General features: G+C 44.9%; 1 long non-coding RNA gene across 1 annotated transcript in view; it reads right to left on the reverse strand.

Moving 5' to 3' along the window:
• Window positions 1-2,083: 2,083 nt before the first annotated feature.
• The window catches only part of LOC143273499 (uncharacterized), a 45,605-nt gene continuing 31,011 nt past the window's right edge, over window positions 2,084-16,677 (reverse strand). Inside the window, exon 2 of the long non-coding RNA XR_013051655.1 lies at window positions 2,084-3,548. This is a non-coding gene — a long non-coding RNA (uncharacterized LOC143273499). The remainder of the gene's footprint in view (window positions 3,549-16,677) is intronic.

The following is a 16,677-nucleotide window of genomic DNA, read 5'->3' on the forward strand; positions in this document are numbered from 1 at the left end:
CAGCATGTGGAGCCATTCACTTGTTCCACATCCTGTTTCCACCCTGGCCTCCAGGAGTCTCCCTGGTTCCCCTCCTGCCAATAACAGACTATAAGGAGCCCCTAACACCTTTGTGAGGCCACACTCTATCTCCTGAGAATTCGAGGGATGGGGACCCAGAGTCAACAGCCGTGTGGAGAAGCTCTCTCTGACTTCTCAATCAAATGGCCAAACTGCAAGTCCTTAGGGCGGAGAAGCTCCCTCCCACAGTGTGCACCCCTCCAGAAAATTGCTGTGTAATTCAGGATAATTAGATCTGTGTCTGTCTGTCTGTCTCTCCATCAGATTTAACAAGGAGCTGCACCACCAGACTTGTCAATGTGTGATTTAAAACTGTTGAGGCCATGAATACAATCACGGGTGACTTTGAAAGTTGTCATGCAGAGATGACATTCCCAGGTGTGTCAATGGAAGAGAAATTTCTTGGGGAGACTTGTAAACACTGGAATATACATAAAATATGGTGGCATGTATGCGTGACTGCATGTATATGTCTTCTTTCATGTGCATGAGCATGTTCTTTTTTTTATTTTGCTTTTTTTTTGTTTTGTTTTGGTTTTGTTTTGTTTTTCAAGACAGGGTTTCTCTGTGTAGTTTTGGTGCCTGTCCTGGATCTTGCTCTGTAGACCAGGCTGGCCTTGAACTTGCAGAGATCCACCTGGCTCTGCCTCCTGAGTGCTGAGATTAAAGACACACGCCACTACAGCCTGGCTTTTCTGTTGTTGTTTTTTTTTTGTTTGTTTGTTTTTTGGGTTTTTTTTTTTTTTGGCATGTTTCTTAGAAAAATCCAAAGATTATGATTGGTCACTCAGTCCTGGTGATGTGGATTTTGACAGTTGATAAAGGGAGTTTTTGTTGTTGATTTTTAAAATTTCTTTTAAGATTTATTTTTAATTATACACTCTTTCTTTCTCTCTCCTCTCAGAGCAACGGCACAGACATAGTGAGCATTAGATCACCTAGAACTGGATGTGGAGGAGTTGGGACCCACCTGATCTAGGCACTGGGAACTGAACCCAGAACCTCTGCAAGCACAATAAACACTCTTCACCTCCGAGCCCTCTTTCCAGCCCCTGTGACTCACTGAACTCCTCTGGCTGCATCGTGTGGGTCACACGTGCAGCTCTGTGACTGCAATGAGACATTAATACTCTCAGAACTTAGAGAAGCAAACCAAAGTCAGATCAGCTATTATTTAGTAAAGAGAGTTCCCCTCCTCCCAATGCTCCAAACAGTAGACAGTTTGAGGAGGCCTTTGGTAAATGTTTTGGAAAAAAAAATTATTCTATTTCCTGCAAATACTACTTTGGTATTGATGACAAAGAGTCCGGTTTTTTAGGTTTATTTTTCAATTTTCTAGATAATTTTCCTAATGCAGCAGTTGGTATGTTTTAAATCATGGATGGGGCTGGGAAGGCGGCTCAGTCAAGTGTTTGCTGCACAAGCCTGAGGACCTGAGTTCAATTAAGGAAAAAAAAAAAAAGTCTGGCAGGGTAGCAGTGTTTGAATGTCAGCACTCGGGAAGCAGAGGCAGGAGGCTCCCAGCTGCTCTCTGGCCAGCTAGGCTCACTTAGTAGGCCAGCTCCAGGCCAGTGAGAGATCCCCTTAAAAGACAGATGGTGGAAACAATTGGCAAAGACTCCTGTTCCCACACGCACCTGTGCATACGCATGTACACACATGAACACATACACAGATATTTAAAATGAAGTCACAGACCTCCTGACATACCTCCCTAGCTCTGTCTTGGCACTGCTATTCCCCTAGAGGGTTGTAAACATCTCATGGCTGCCTCCCAAAGGACCTTAGTGTCCCTGTGCCACTAAGAGTGACAGTGAGAGCTGGAGGCTGTGCCAGTTCGTGACTCTTTCAGCAAGTTGAGCACTTCTTCCCTTGATACCTCCCAGCACTCATCTGTCATCTTCCAGGCTCGTGGGCTCCCCTCATGCCGATCTCTGTTCGGGGAACATGCTCATATCTTGTTTTCAGTGACTTGTGCTTTGGATCAATTCGACTGGAAACGATCTTAGCCCGGACTAGAAAATAATCTAAGCTGAACATGATTTTTATCCATTACAGTTGGCATCCTCTGGTCTTTGTTTACAGGGGCAAATGACAATGTAAGTTTCTTGGAATCAGTGTTTCACACAGCAAAGACATTCCAAGACAATTCTTCCCAGAAACTGGAGAAAAACCGCTTTGTTTTGCCCTTAATATCCCAGCACAAGACGACTGAAGTTCTTATTGCAGAAGTGGGTTAGTTACCCCAGGGGGAGTGCATCACAAAATCTCTCTCCCCCTCTCTTCCTCCCTCTTCCTCTTTCTCCCTCGCTTCCTCCCTCCCTCTCTGTTCTACTTTCCACCATGAGAAGATAGAGTCCCAATGCCCTCGACTAGATCTAGCTCCTTGATCTTGAACTTTCCATCTCCTAGCCTTGAGCTAACTTCTTTTGGTTCTGGTTCAGCCGGTCTGTAGTCTTGTGAGAAGGGCTGAAAGCGGCTTGGGCACTGAGGCCCACTGGTCTCCCCACCTTCAGCAACTTGCCCTGTAATTCGTCTAACCTCACTACAACCCTCTCTAGCCGTAAACAAAGAACCCAAGAAATACTAGAGTTGTTCTGGGATATATTACCTCTCTCCTCACTTGTGATGGCTTAAGTCTTGAGTCAGTATTAGTTTATCTTTACTCATTAATAGGTTAGTGTGTACAGGTGTGGTGTGGTGTGGTGTGGTGTGGTGTGTGTGTGTGTGTGTGTGTGTGTGTGTGTGTGTGTGTGTGTGTTCTTCACTCATTAATAGGTTGGTGTGTGTTCATACACGGGTATTTAGTGTGCATGCATATGCTTGCACACTTACATGAAAGCAGAGGTCAACCTTGTGTGTCATTTCAAAAAACTAAACTAATCATCTTTTTTTTTTCCAGACAAGAATCTTTCAATGGGACCTGGGGCTCACCAAACAGGTAACATTGGCTGGTCACCAAGCCCCGGGTGTCTGCCTGTCTCCACCTTCCCAACTGTGGGATTTCAAGCACATGTTTCCACACATGGCTGTTTCATGTGGACTCTAGGGATCCTTACGCTCACATGGCAGTCACTTTACTGTAGGTGAGTCACTTTCCCAGTCCTGCTAGCTTCGTCCATTTTCTTATAACATCTTATGGAGAGTGTGGGCTCGCAGCCTTTCATTTGTGAAGAACGCGGTGAAGGAGAGAGAGGTGTGATGGAGATAGATGGAGGTAATCCTCCTGCGGAGTCTGTGGAGCCCTCATCTGCTGTCCTGTTAGCCGAGCCTTTCCACATTACAACTTGTTATCATCTGCAATGTCATCCAGAGAACCACTTGGCACAAAAAAGTCTCTCCCACCCAAATATCGAGTAGAAAGAAGTCCTGTAAATGTTGAAGTAAATGTATGGTCTTGTGTTAGCTGCGCTCCTGTCCTGGGCTGAGTGCAGCCTGTGGGTGGGATGTCTTTAGTTGGAAATATTCCATGGTGGTTTTCACAGCCCCTAGGGATAAAATGATTTGCAATGTTTAAGAGGTTCACATGAATCACAGAAGAGGAGGCAGATTGTAAGAACTAAGGGAGGACCAGAAGGACGCAGTGTCTTCTGGCCATGACAGGGCTGCTGCACATTTAAACTCCCAGTGGCTGAGGCCGACTGCACAAGACCTGTGCATCATGAACTAAACATTACCGTCGTAGAGTGGAGAAAGGCTGGAGCTCCCACCCCCAGCTCAGGAGGAAGCGGACAGCTGCTCAGGAAGGAAGAGTAGGTTTGCTTTAAGAGTCTTGCCCTTGGCAGATGACCTCACTTCCATAGATGACCCCACACTCATGAGTACATGCCCAACACAAATTAGACTGGATGGAATATTTAAAAAAGGGTGGAAATTTGGGAGTGAGGGTGGCAGCTCTGGGAGCAGTTAGAGGGATGAGTTGGGGATGAATATGATCAAAATGCATTGTATGCAGTATATGAAATTCTCAAAGAATTAATAGAAATACTATATAAAAAGAGGTTCAAAGGCTCACCACTTAAGAGTGCTGGCTGCTCTTGCAGAGGTCCTGGGCTATATTCCAAGCACCCACTGGCCTACAACTGTTTGTAACTCTAGTTCCAGGGCCTACATGTCCTCCTCTGGCCTCCACAGGCACCAGGCATAGACATAGTACACATACATACATGCAGGCAAAACACACATACATATAAAATAAAATGAAATCTTTAAAAAAAATTTGAAAGGGACTGATTCATCAGTGTAGAGGTGAGCTCTTTGCCTCCCTTTGGCTTTCTGAGAAGAGAGGCAAATTCACAGAAGAATCCAGAGGACCTTGCAGGTCTGTATGCAGCACCTACTCTTTCCCAGGGCCCCTAGGACCTGGCTCACCAGACAGTAGGATTTGGGCTTTGGGGTACGGTTCCATCGAGGCTATAGGAATTATATGTTGTGTTATTTCAGCTCCTTGTTATGGGAAACCTAGAATTTCCCTAATAGGAAACAATTGCCTCAGAGTGGGCTCCAACTGCTTTATTTACAGTGAGGAACGCCGCTACATTCACCCTGCAATTACAGTGCCACAACAAACCTTGGTGGAGCTGGCGCCTGGCAGAACCTTCACCATCATCCTGGCTTCAGACGCAGGAGACTCCAGGCAGGCTCCCCAGGCCGCCTGCGCACCTCTGCAGCATCAGCTCCAGGCCTCTGAGAATCAGACTCCGTCGGTGTCTACAGTGTAGTCCACATACAGAAGCCAGGGAGCCCTTACTGAGTAGAGAGGCCTGGGTCCACTCTGGATCACTCCTCAAAATCCCCAGTGAAGCCCCAGAAATGGGAAATCAAGCTTTGGGGATGCTAAGAGCTTTCTTACACCCTCTGTGTCTGACTATGAGGATCAAAACTTGGTACCCACAGAACAAAGGAACAGTTCATCAAGCGTAAACAGCTCACAGACTTCTGAAAATACCATGTTTTCCACCAAGCCTTGGTAAGACTGAAGGACCTGTGTATCTATGTTCTGAGCATACTTACAGCAGGCCACCACTTCGGCTGATGGCCACTCACCTAGCTTATGGGCAGGAGGTGGCCAGTGATTGTTCTTTGCTTTGTGACAGCATGTTTACATGTCACTCAACATTAGTCAGAAGCATTTTGAGTGGTTATTGTATTATCCACCCCAACATGTTCCCAGGGACCAGTCACAACTGCCATATACATAGCCTAAAGATAAGATAATGAGTTTCTTGATCTTTAAAAGCTAGTTGGATACACAAGGAAAATACTAAGCCAAGTTATGAATGCACAGGTAGAACATAAGGGAAATTGCCAAAGAAGAAGATGCTGGAAGATGTAGGGTGACCCAGAGGAGCCTGCAGGATGGCTTCACAGGAGCTGTAGACCCAGATGTGCATGGTAGGTCAAGAGCAGAGGGTAGAAGGGTAGGCATAATATGAGGGAGAAAATGCGTAAGTTAACAACTTGTCAGTTATTTATCTGCAAGATTTAATTAAACCCCATCTTGACAAACATACAGGATGCTATTTTGCTTTGAAATATAATCTGTGAATCTTCTGCACATATAAGATTTGAATGTGATGATTTGCATTAAAGTCGACAACTTTGAATAGCTGTTAAGTATATAGGAATAATTATCCTGAGAACTCAAAAATGATAGCTCCAGTGAAAATAGTGATAAGAAGCTGACAGCTAAATGGAAGAGGAGGTGTAGGGGGTGGATTTGAGAGGAGCATCTATCTAAAGCATCAACAAAATAAGGAGCTAAAATAGGAGGAAAAGATGTTCCAATCTCACAAATAACTTGAATAAGAAAAATCAGTGATTGGTCAGAAGTCAGAGGTTCCAGGTACTTCACCCCATCCCCTGAAAAAAAATCTGTTTTTAAAATATGTAATGTGAAAATTTGAGTTTGATGTACTCAGGACTCACAGTTTCTGGTCACCTGTGGAACCTTCTGGAAGTGAGCTTCCAGGTGTAGCATTGATACTTTAACCAATCCTTCCTCAGAGAGACAGATAAGAAGCAGAAGGAGGATGTCCACTGGCAGATTCCTTCTGCAGAGGTCACAAGGACACTAAAATTTAATGAGACCCAGGCACATCATGCAGGGAGATGGGAAACCTTCCCTTCAAGCAGTAGACTGAGCAGCACCCGGGGAAACAGGTCTGAACCTCTGAGTAATTATAGGCCTCCCTTCTTTCTATCCTTTGCCACTTGAGAAACAAAGGCTTGCTTCTCCAGGGGGACCCAGCACAAAGCGTCAGCCCCACCTAGAACCCCCCACCTCTTTGTACAAAGCAGGTTCTCACCATAGTGAGAGAAATCCTTCTCAGTGTGAGTGACACACATACCTGAGGACATTTGGGAAACATTCCAAACACACAATGGTGCCCAGTGCTGGCTGTAAGGAAACTGGAGTGTGATTAGTTTTAAAGATTACTGAATAGCCATGTGGCAACTAGAGTTACGTGAAGTCTAGAATAAACTCTTGGTAAAAACACAAAAATCTCCCTACCAGCAGTATAACCTGGAACTCTGGGTACACACACACACACACACACACACACACACACACACACACACACACACACACACACACCACAGGGCAGGGGGAAATGCTCATGTTGAATGCTCATGTTGGTTAATCTTGGTTGTTAGATGATGAGATCTAGACAGATCTAGATTGGGGACACAGTTACTGGGCACACCTGTGAAGAATTGTTTTGATCAGGTTCTCTAAAGTAGGAAGACTTACACTAAGTGTGGGTGGCATCTTTTGGTGGAAGCCCAAATATAAGGAGATCTGTGGCAAAACACTGCCATCAAGTCTCACAAGCAAGTTCACCTACTTCACCTGCTCCGTGTGTAAATTCCTCTACCTTGTTGCTGCCTCCACAGCTGCTCTATTCCTTCACTGATATCAGAACACAGCTCTTCAGCCTTCCATTGTAGACAGATGGCCAGTGGCTCTCCAGGAATGCTCCAGGCCTTCAGCACCAGACTGGGGCCTTATGAGGCCTCCAGCCTCCTGATCTAAGCAGCTCTGGTTCCTAAGCTTCTCCAATGTGCAGACAGCCATTTTCGGACTCTCCAAACTCTATTGTGTAAATCAATTTAATAAAACCCTTTACAACATGTAGCTAGAGTTTTTCTGGTCCTGCCTGGCCCACAGTCAGGACAAATCTCTCTAACCCGCCAGTGCCACAGCAGCTTAGACTCAACCAAGTAAACATAGAGACTTATATTACTTACAGACTGTATGGCCGTGGCAGGCTTCTTGCTAACTGTTCTTATATCTTATATTAATCCATTTCTATAAATCTATACCTTGCCACGTGGCTCGTGGCTTACCAGCATCTTCATATGCTGCTTGTCATGGCGGCGGCTGGCAGTGTCTCCCCCCACCTTCCTGTTCTCTCAATTCTCCTCTCTGTTAGTCCGGCCTATACTTCCTGCCTGGCCACTGGCCAATCAGTGTTTTATTTATACAGACCAATATCCACAGCAACAACACATTCATTTTATCGGTTCTGTTTCTTTAGAGAACCTTGACTAATACAGAGTTTAGTTATGAATGTGTACATGTTCACACACATTTATGCTTTTGTGAAGCTATTGAAAACCCTAATGGATGTGAGACTCACCTAGACCAGCACAGTTACAGGCGATTTTCATGTCTTACATGTCTTCATTCTTGCGTGCCTTCAGAGTATGACTTCTGCAGTTAAACACAAGCTCTGAGAGCAGCACATGCTTAGTTTTTGATTCTTATCACTGTCAGAAGTGCTATTTTAAAGACATTGCCAAAGGTTTCCTAAGTTGTTTTGGAGACGCAGCCCAGGTAGAAAGTCTGAAGCAGGGGAGGCAGGAGGATGGCTGGGAAGAGGTTGTAATCACTGCTTGCTGCAGCCTAATGGTCTGAGCCTCCTCATGCCCAGCAGGTCACTCATAGACCAGTCTCACTGCACCAGGCCTTCTGGGCTCCCCAAGCAGCCCTGCTAACTAGTAACAGTTAATTAAGCTTGTCCAAGCCCTGCTGAGCCCCAGAGCACCCTGGGGCAACCAGAGTCCTTTGGCAAAGGAGGAAGATTTTATAGAGGCAGGGAGTGAGAGCTGCCGGAATTTTGCATAGAATATTCTTGGGTCCCAGCTACCTGTTCAGGTGGCCTGAGGAGTGTGTATTCAGGAAGGAACATCTTTGGGCTTCATCGGTTCCTTGCCCATTGGGTGGAGAATCCAGCACCCAGCAGGGACAGGCACCTGCTCTGTTTTGTTTGAAGACAATTTAAGTTGCTGGTCCCAGAGCTAGGGGCATGTGAAGAGAATCAACCCACCGGATGAAACAGCAGGAACTGAGGGCTAGAAGGGAGGGCAGAGGACTTGAGGGCAGGGTACCCACTGCCCGGTTTATCCCAAGAAGAGCCACAGTTTGGTTACGAGGGTCCATTCTTCCCTAAGCCTGTGTTCAGCAGGACCAGTCATGGTTCCAATACTTGGGCCTGTTAGTACTTCAGCAAGGAGCCTTCTAGAACTGGCTTCTCCCACAGGGTCCTCAAGGGGCACTCAGAAAAGCCTGCCTAGGACAGCTATCTAGGCTTGCGCATAAATCACATGCATCTTTTAGTTCAAGTGGGAGCAATATTTTAGCTCTCCTTCTGGCTGCCTCAGCAATCGGCAGAACTCTTCCAGGAGCTGCAGATCCCCCACCCCCACCCCTGGGTTCCTTTCAGGAATTTGTGTTACATAACAAGTACTTCCTCCAGAAGTAGGTCAGCTGCTTGCTAGGAAATTTCAGAGCAATAAAGGCCAGCACACTTTGTTGTGAGGTAAGCCCACAGGAGACCACCACACGGACACTCTTAAAGCCGAAAGGAAAGTCTTTATTGCTGGTGGGCAGCTGCGTGGGCAATTGCCCAAATCACACAGCCCCCAGCCTTACAGCTCTTTGGTTTTTATGCACAAACCCCACATCTTGGTTGTCACATTTCAGTTAGCCAGAAGCAGAGCTACAGAAACCGAGAACGGAGGTCAGTACAATTAGGGACTTTTTACTCAGGGACTTTCTGAGAACTATGGAGTAGGACTTTGTTTTTGTTTTGGCAGGCATTGGGGCCTATGTGCCAGGTTTTAACATCAGAATGGTACCTCTAACATGGTGTCAGTCTTGTAACTTAGTTCCTAAGAAATGAAACTTTCCTTACAAAGGACGCAAAAGCAACCTTTGAAAATTAGCAAGAGGATTTCTATAAAAACATCTTGGGCATTTACAGAGGCCCAAGCCCTGGCTCTGGCCCCTGCATCCCCTGAGATAGGCACTTCAGCTCATTCTCTCTGCAACAAGTGAATCCCTTGTCTGGGAAAACAAACCAGTTGTGACCATTGCCGTCTTGTGCATGGGAAGCATATACTTAGTATAAAAACTGTCATGAGAGAGTTTAAAATTGCTACTTACCATTTGTGCGAAACCTGGAGAGAATAAATCAGATAACACATGAACTTCAGAGTCCAGTCCCACCCAGTATGCACCACTCTCTGGACTTCAGCCTCCTCCACCTAGGGGCCATTGCCTCGCCCTTCACAGCGAGCGCTGAGATGAGCCCCCCAGAGTGGGTCCTGTACTCCCAGGCTGTTTCAGACCTGGTTACTGGATCACAGGAGAGCAATGCGGAGCTGGAAAGTAACAGCCAATTGTTCAGTTTCCTGGGAGCTCACAGTGTTGACTAAGTCCAGTACCATAGCTCAGGCAGTGCTGAGACTTAGTCTAGCACCACAGCTCAGGGAGAGCTACTTAGTTCAGCACCACCATGTTGGCTAAATCTGGGAGGCTGAGCACTAATGGGCACTGTAGAACTATTCACGTGAAGGTACAAAGCCTCCACTCTCTGGGTTTTTTTTTTTTTCATTTTGTTTATCTATCTAGACTTAGAACTAAGTTTTAATAGAACCTTGGGGTTAGGGAAGATATCTGAGCCACTAAAGTGCTCACCATGTGTGTTAGTCAGGGCTCTCTGGAGGAACAGAACTGACAGAATGAATATTGTAGTGGCTGTTCTTGGTTATGAACTTGGCTACAACAGGAACTAGCCAGAACCCAAGCAGCTGGGCACTCCTGTGAGAGATGCTTTTCTTAATTAAATCATTTGATCCAGATCTTTGATGTGGGAAGATCCAGATCTTTTGAGAGGGGAAGGTCCACCTTTAACCTGGACTACACCTATTGCTGGCAGCTCATCTAAAGGACGTGGAAGAAGGAAGCTAGCTGTCTTCAGCTGCTTGCTCTCGCTGGCAAATCCATCCCTTCACTGGCAGTAGAGCCTACGTCTTGGGGATTCCAGCATATACTGAAGACAGTCTGGGACATCTGGCCTTGTACATTGAACACTACTGATCCCTGGCCCTTCCATTCATAGACAGCCAGAGCTGGACGACCTGGACCACAGCCTGGAAGCCATTCTAGCAAAGCCCCTTTCCATATGTGGCAGTTCAAATAAAAATGGCTCCCATAGGCTCATATATTGGAATGCTCAGTAACCAGGGAGTGGAACTGTTGAAAAGGATTAGAAAAATTAGAAGGTGTGGTCTTGTTGGTGGGGGTGGTAGGTTTGAGGTTTCAAAAGTCCATGGGAGACCCAGAGTCTCTCTTCTCTCTTCTCTCTTTTCTCTCTCTTCTCTCTCTTCTCTCTTCTCTCTTCTCTCTTCTCTCTTCTCTCTTCTCTCTCTCTCTCTCTCTCTCTCTCTCTCTCTCTCTCTCTCTCTCTCTCTCTCTCTCTCTCTCTCTCTCTGTCTCTCTCTCTCTCCAGATCAGGATGTAGAACTCTGAGCTGTTTCTCCAGCACTATGCCTGCCTGCTGCCATGCTGCCTACCATGATGATAATGGACTAAGCCTCTGAAAATGTAAGCCAGCCTCAATTAAACACTTTCTTGTCAGGAGCTGTAAGCCTAGTCTGGGGTGAGGGGGTGGGGAGCGGTTTCCTCGTGGCATGACACCTGTGGAAACGGACTCTCACCCGGCAAGGACCAGTGGTCCACAGGACAGTGTAGGAATTTGAAAATTTCGTGCAGCTTGCAGGCTCTTTCCTGTCTCATTATATTGTTGATTCTTTGGGTGGTTTTTAGTTTTACTTTGTCAGTCACACATGTAAGAGTTCTAATTTTCCCTGGAAATTCTGTTCTTTCTCGAATATTTTCCCCTAAGATTCAGCTAGGGGCTAATGTTTCTCAAATCTTTTATCTGGAATTACTAACTACAATGTCTAAGTCTGGGAACTTTTCTGACTCAATAGAGACAGTTAGGTACATATGAGAAAACAGCACTTGGAACATTAACCATGTCTCACAGTTCTGGAAAGGAGAGTAAGGTATGCATACACAGAATAGGGGAAAACCTCAGGAGTACACATAGTGCCAACTGTTGAGAGTAAGTTCCCTGGACACCGAGCATGTAGAGTCAATGATAGGATCAAGTGTGATCCAATGGGGAAAATGCAGTGTAAAGTATGGGATGGAGAGATCCATCTTTACCATACACAGGAGCTTATATTGGTGGAAGAAGCATGGTATAGTGGGCTGAGAAGAGACTGCCTTATCAAAGTCTGCCTTTACAGAGAGACTGAGACATGGAGCCCTCTTGTAGAAAAAGGAACTGGATAAAAGCATATCTTGCAGACATGAAGGAATTGTCTGGGTTTGAATATTGGTGTCCTTAAAGCATTGTTCCCATCTCTATTACTTTGTAACTTTGTAACCACAGTAGCTGCTGTGGAGCCGGATGTGTCTGACTTGGTATTTAGTTAAATCTGCAAAAATGCTGAACTCTATGTCTAGAATAAGGTTATGTAGGGGTAGGAAAGTGTATTTGGGGAAGCATAAAGAGGAACATTGTGGGCTTTTATTATTGTATTTCTTAAAAGTAAAAAACAGGAGCCAATAATGAAGTTGTTCATGTAAGCCTGGTATAAAAAAAAAACCCTGTTAGAGTATAAATAAAAACAGCTTGAGCTGTTTGGGACACGAGTGCAAGCCACCTGGTGGTCAGAGTGTCTCCTTGCACCAATGCCCCTTCCCCATCTCAGGACCTGAACCTGAGCCGAGGCTCGACCCTGGCACTTTCTTTTATAAGAGTTGCCTTGGTCATGCTGTCTCTTCACAGCAATAGGACAGTAACTAAGATTTTATATATATATATAATATATATATATATATATATTATATATATATATATAATATATTTATATATATATAAAATCTTAAAATATATATATATATATATTCACCCTATAAGTTCTGTACCTCTAGAGTACCTTCACTAATGCATACACACACACACACACACACAATTTATTAGAGTAGCTTACAGGCTATGGTCTAGCTCGTCTAACGGTGCCTGTCTCCTGAAGAAAGTCTAAGAATCTCTGTTGGAATTCCAAAGAAGTAGGCTCTAATGCTAGTTAAGAAAGAAACTTGCTAGCAAGAATGAGGCCATACAGGCAGAGAGCAAATTTCTTCTTCTCTCTTTATATAGGCTGCCCCAAGAAGGTCTGGCCCAGATTTTAGGTGGTTCTAGAAATCCCTCACAGGTGTGCCCAGCAGCTTGCGATTTTAGTTAATTCTGGATCCAGTCAAGTTGACAACCTAGAGTCGACATCACAGCATGAAAGCATGAGGACCTGGGTTTGGTCCCCAGAACCGACGTAAAGAGCTTGTGTTATGATGTATATTTGCAGTCTCGGTGCTGAGGAGGTAGAGACTGGCTGGTCCCCAGGGCTTGTTGGCCAGCTAGCCCATGCTGGTGAGGCAGCTCCAGGATAGTGGAGACCCTGTTTAGAAAACCAAGGTTGAGCCAGTGAAATGGCTCAGAGGGTAAAAGTGTCAAACAACTGAGTTTGATCCCCAGAAGTCACAGTGAAGGGAGAGAACTGAGCCCTGACCACATGCCCACTGTGTGTCTTCATCAGTGTTCTATTGCTGACCAAGGCAACTCTTATAAAAGAAAGCATTTAATTGGGGCTTGCTTACAGTTTCAGAGACTTAGTCCATTTTCACCATGGCAGGGAGCATGGAGACACCATGGAGGAAGACATGGTGCTGGAGAAGGAGCTGAGAGTTGATTCTACATCCGGATCCACAGGCAGCAGGGACAGAGACTGGGCCTGGCTTGAGCTTTTGAAACCTCAAAGCCCAACCCAATGACACACTTCATCCAACAAGGTCACACTTCCTAATCCTTTCAAATAGTGTCACTCCATGGTGACCAAGCATTCAAACCTTTGAGCTTATGGTGGTCATTCTCATCCAAACCACCATACTGTGACACATATGTGCCTACACACACACACACACACACACACACACACACACACACACACACACAATCACATTCATACTTACACAAATCTCTCTCTCATACATACACACACACACACACACACACACACACACACACACACACACACACACAAAGAGCTAATAAATTCAAAACCAAGTGGAAAGTGCCCTAGAGACTACACCCAAGGTTGACCTCTGACCTCTGCATTCATTTACAGAAGGAGGCACACTGGTATACATGCGTGTATCTGCATGCACTAGTATACGCACATGCAGACACAGATACACTTTCACACACACAAAAAAACCCCTCCTTATCACAGTAAAGAAACGAAGCTATTTAACCCTTAAGAAATTCTCCCTTAGCAAAAATGCAGACACAAGTGAAGATGTGCCCTGGAGTCAAGAGCTGAGGTAGGTCCTAGCTATTGGAGCTTATAGATCTGAAATCCTTAAGTCTAGGAAAGACATGCTGAGAGATGGTAACCTGGGGTGTCCCTTCTGTAGCCGGCACACAATGGCTCCTACATAGGCAGGACCCTCTGCTTTTAGATCCTGGCAGAGATCCAAATGGACATGGTGACGGCCATCTTGAGTGTCCCCCATGACTGTCCCTGAGCAATGCTGGTAGTGTCCCCTCATGGTTCCCCAGCAAACTGTGAATAGACAAAACCATCAGAGTTGTTCTCAGATTTTACAACCCAACCAGGCTCCTAAGTTCCAGAAACTGCCTGAGGTCCTTGATGTTAACTTGGGATGAACCAGTACATCCAGCTCCCATGCAGTTGACCTCATTGTCCCACAAGCCCCTATTCCTGGCTCATGTCATGGGGACTCACCTGGCCTTGTTATTGGTCAGGGTCAGTAAGTCCCAAATAAACTACACCATAATCCTGGTTTTCAGTTAGTGGTTCCTGGGGCCAGGTCTCATATATTGGGGTGAATTGTTCTAGAATAATCTTTCAAAGGATCCTTTGTTCCTTCTGCCTTCATAAGAGTTTCTATTACTAGCCATCTTTGTTGTTACTTCTATATCTGTCTTTCATTGTGACGGCATCTCTCCTCTCTGAAGCTGACACTATCATACTCAAAAATAGACTTAGACTCAAAAATAGAGCCCCTGTGAGGCCTCAGCTTCTAGTGATTCTGTACCTCTCCCTACATACTCACCTGTTCAAAGACTGCATATCTTAGCACAGAGCGTGCTCAATACAGGTCTTCTTCCAGCAGGCTACCAGACAAGCAAGACCTGAACACTGACTGTGGCAAAAGAACAAGAAAAATCTGATTAGGCTACAAGTTAAGCATTTCAAAAGTCCAGAATCTGAAATGATTCGAAATCCAAAACTCCTTGAGCTTTGGTCTTGGTACCCCAAGTGGAAAACTCCACTCCTGACCTCATGTGTAAAACTGTCTCAAGTACAGAATGAGGAAACACAGTTTATAAATTACCTCATGGCATATATGCAAAGTACATGCTACATAGACAGCTTTCATCTCTAGACTCAAGTGTCAGTCCCAAAATATCTCATATATAAATATCCTAAAACCTGGAAACATCTTATCTGGAGCTTGCCTGGCTCTGGGCCTTTCAGGTTGGACATCCTCAGCCTTTGATGCCTGAGACCCTATTTTTATTCCCCAGATATCAAATCTGGTATCTAGTGCATATCAGGAAGGGCTCTGCCACTGAGCTGCATCCTAGCCCTAGACAGTTTACGTATATTTAAATCAGAGTCTCTTGAGTCAACATACCACAGAGGTACCTGCACACCCATGTTTGCTGAAGCACTTGTCATGGTAAGAGTCATGCTAAGAGAAGAAAAGTATACCATGTGTACACAGTGGAATTCTCTTTGCCTTTCAAAAATGAAGCCGTATCAGTCATGGAAAAGTGGATGCAGCTGGAGATAGTCAGATCAAGGGAATTAAAGCAGGTTCAGGCAAATATCATGTATTTTCTCTTATTTGTGACATTACATACAGTCACATAAAATCATACATGTCTATAAAACATGAAAGTGGAAGTGAAGCTGTGTAATGGAGCAGATTGGAGCAGGGGTGAAAGGGGGAGCCCAGAGGATGTGGCTAGATACCTGGACAAAAGCTTAGAAATAATGGAAAGGACATAACACACAGAGCCATATGACAGAATAGATTCATTCCTTCCCACTTCTCCATGCTGGAAATGCCAATAAGACCCTAGGACATCTTCAGACTCAGTTTACTGTAGTTTTGTCTTTTGACAAGGCACATGACTTAAAAGTCATGTGGATCTGGTGTTGGCACAAGACAGACACATGTCCAAGGGGACACAACAGAAAATCCTCAACAAATGCCAGGGTAAATGGCCACTTGAATTTTGGCAGAGAGGCACCATGGGACACACTGAGTTGTGTTTCTTTACATTGAACAACACTAGTAAAGTATATGAGTGTCTACTTAGGGTTTCTAATGCTGAAACAAAACACCATGACCAAAAAGCAAGTTGGGGAGGAAAGGGTTTATTTGGCTTACACTTCAGCCTTGCTGTTCATCACTGAAGGAAGTCAGGACAGGAACTCAAACAGGGCAGGATCCTGGAGGCAGGAACTGATGCAGGGTCATGAAGGGAAGCTGCTTACTGACTTGCTTCTCATGACTTGTTCAGCCCACCTTCTTCTAAAACCCAGGACCATCAGCCCAGGGAAGGCACCACCTACCATGAGCTGGACTCTCCCCCATTGATCACTAAATGAGAAAATGCCTTATAGACAAATCTTATCAGGGCATTTCCTCAACGGAGGTTCCTTCCTCTGATGACTCTAGCTTGTGTCAAGTTGACACACAAAACCAGCCAGGATAATGGGAAAATGAAAATTACCACACCACCCTGAAGGATCCATGAAAGTTAACTCTCTGGCTTATAGATCCAAATGTGAAACAGAATTAACAATGTCTAGAAAACAACATAGGTACTTAGAGTAAAGTGTCTCTCAGACTGAATGAAACATGTTAAGCTTAACGGAAAGGGCAGACTAAGTAATCATTTAGCGCAAACTTCTATTTATCAAAAAATATATGAACAATTACCAAGGACAAATGGTGTGCTGTAGAAAAGACATCTGCAAATATATTGTTTATCCACTCTATATTGATTTGCAGTGTGTATAGGGAAAAAAAAAGAGTAATGTTTACACATATTTTTAAAATCATCAACAAGATTACAACACAGTCTAAAGTGAGCCCGAGTCATCAACAGTTCTTCATGAAGCATGATCTCCAAATGGCCACTGAATACAAGACCAGGCATT

This window comes from Peromyscus maniculatus, chromosome 5, assembly GCF_049852395.1.
Source record: "Peromyscus maniculatus bairdii isolate BWxNUB_F1_BW_parent chromosome 5, HU_Pman_BW_mat_3.1, whole genome shotgun sequence".
Taxonomy (NCBI): Eukaryota; Metazoa; Chordata; class Mammalia; order Rodentia; family Cricetidae; genus Peromyscus; species Peromyscus maniculatus.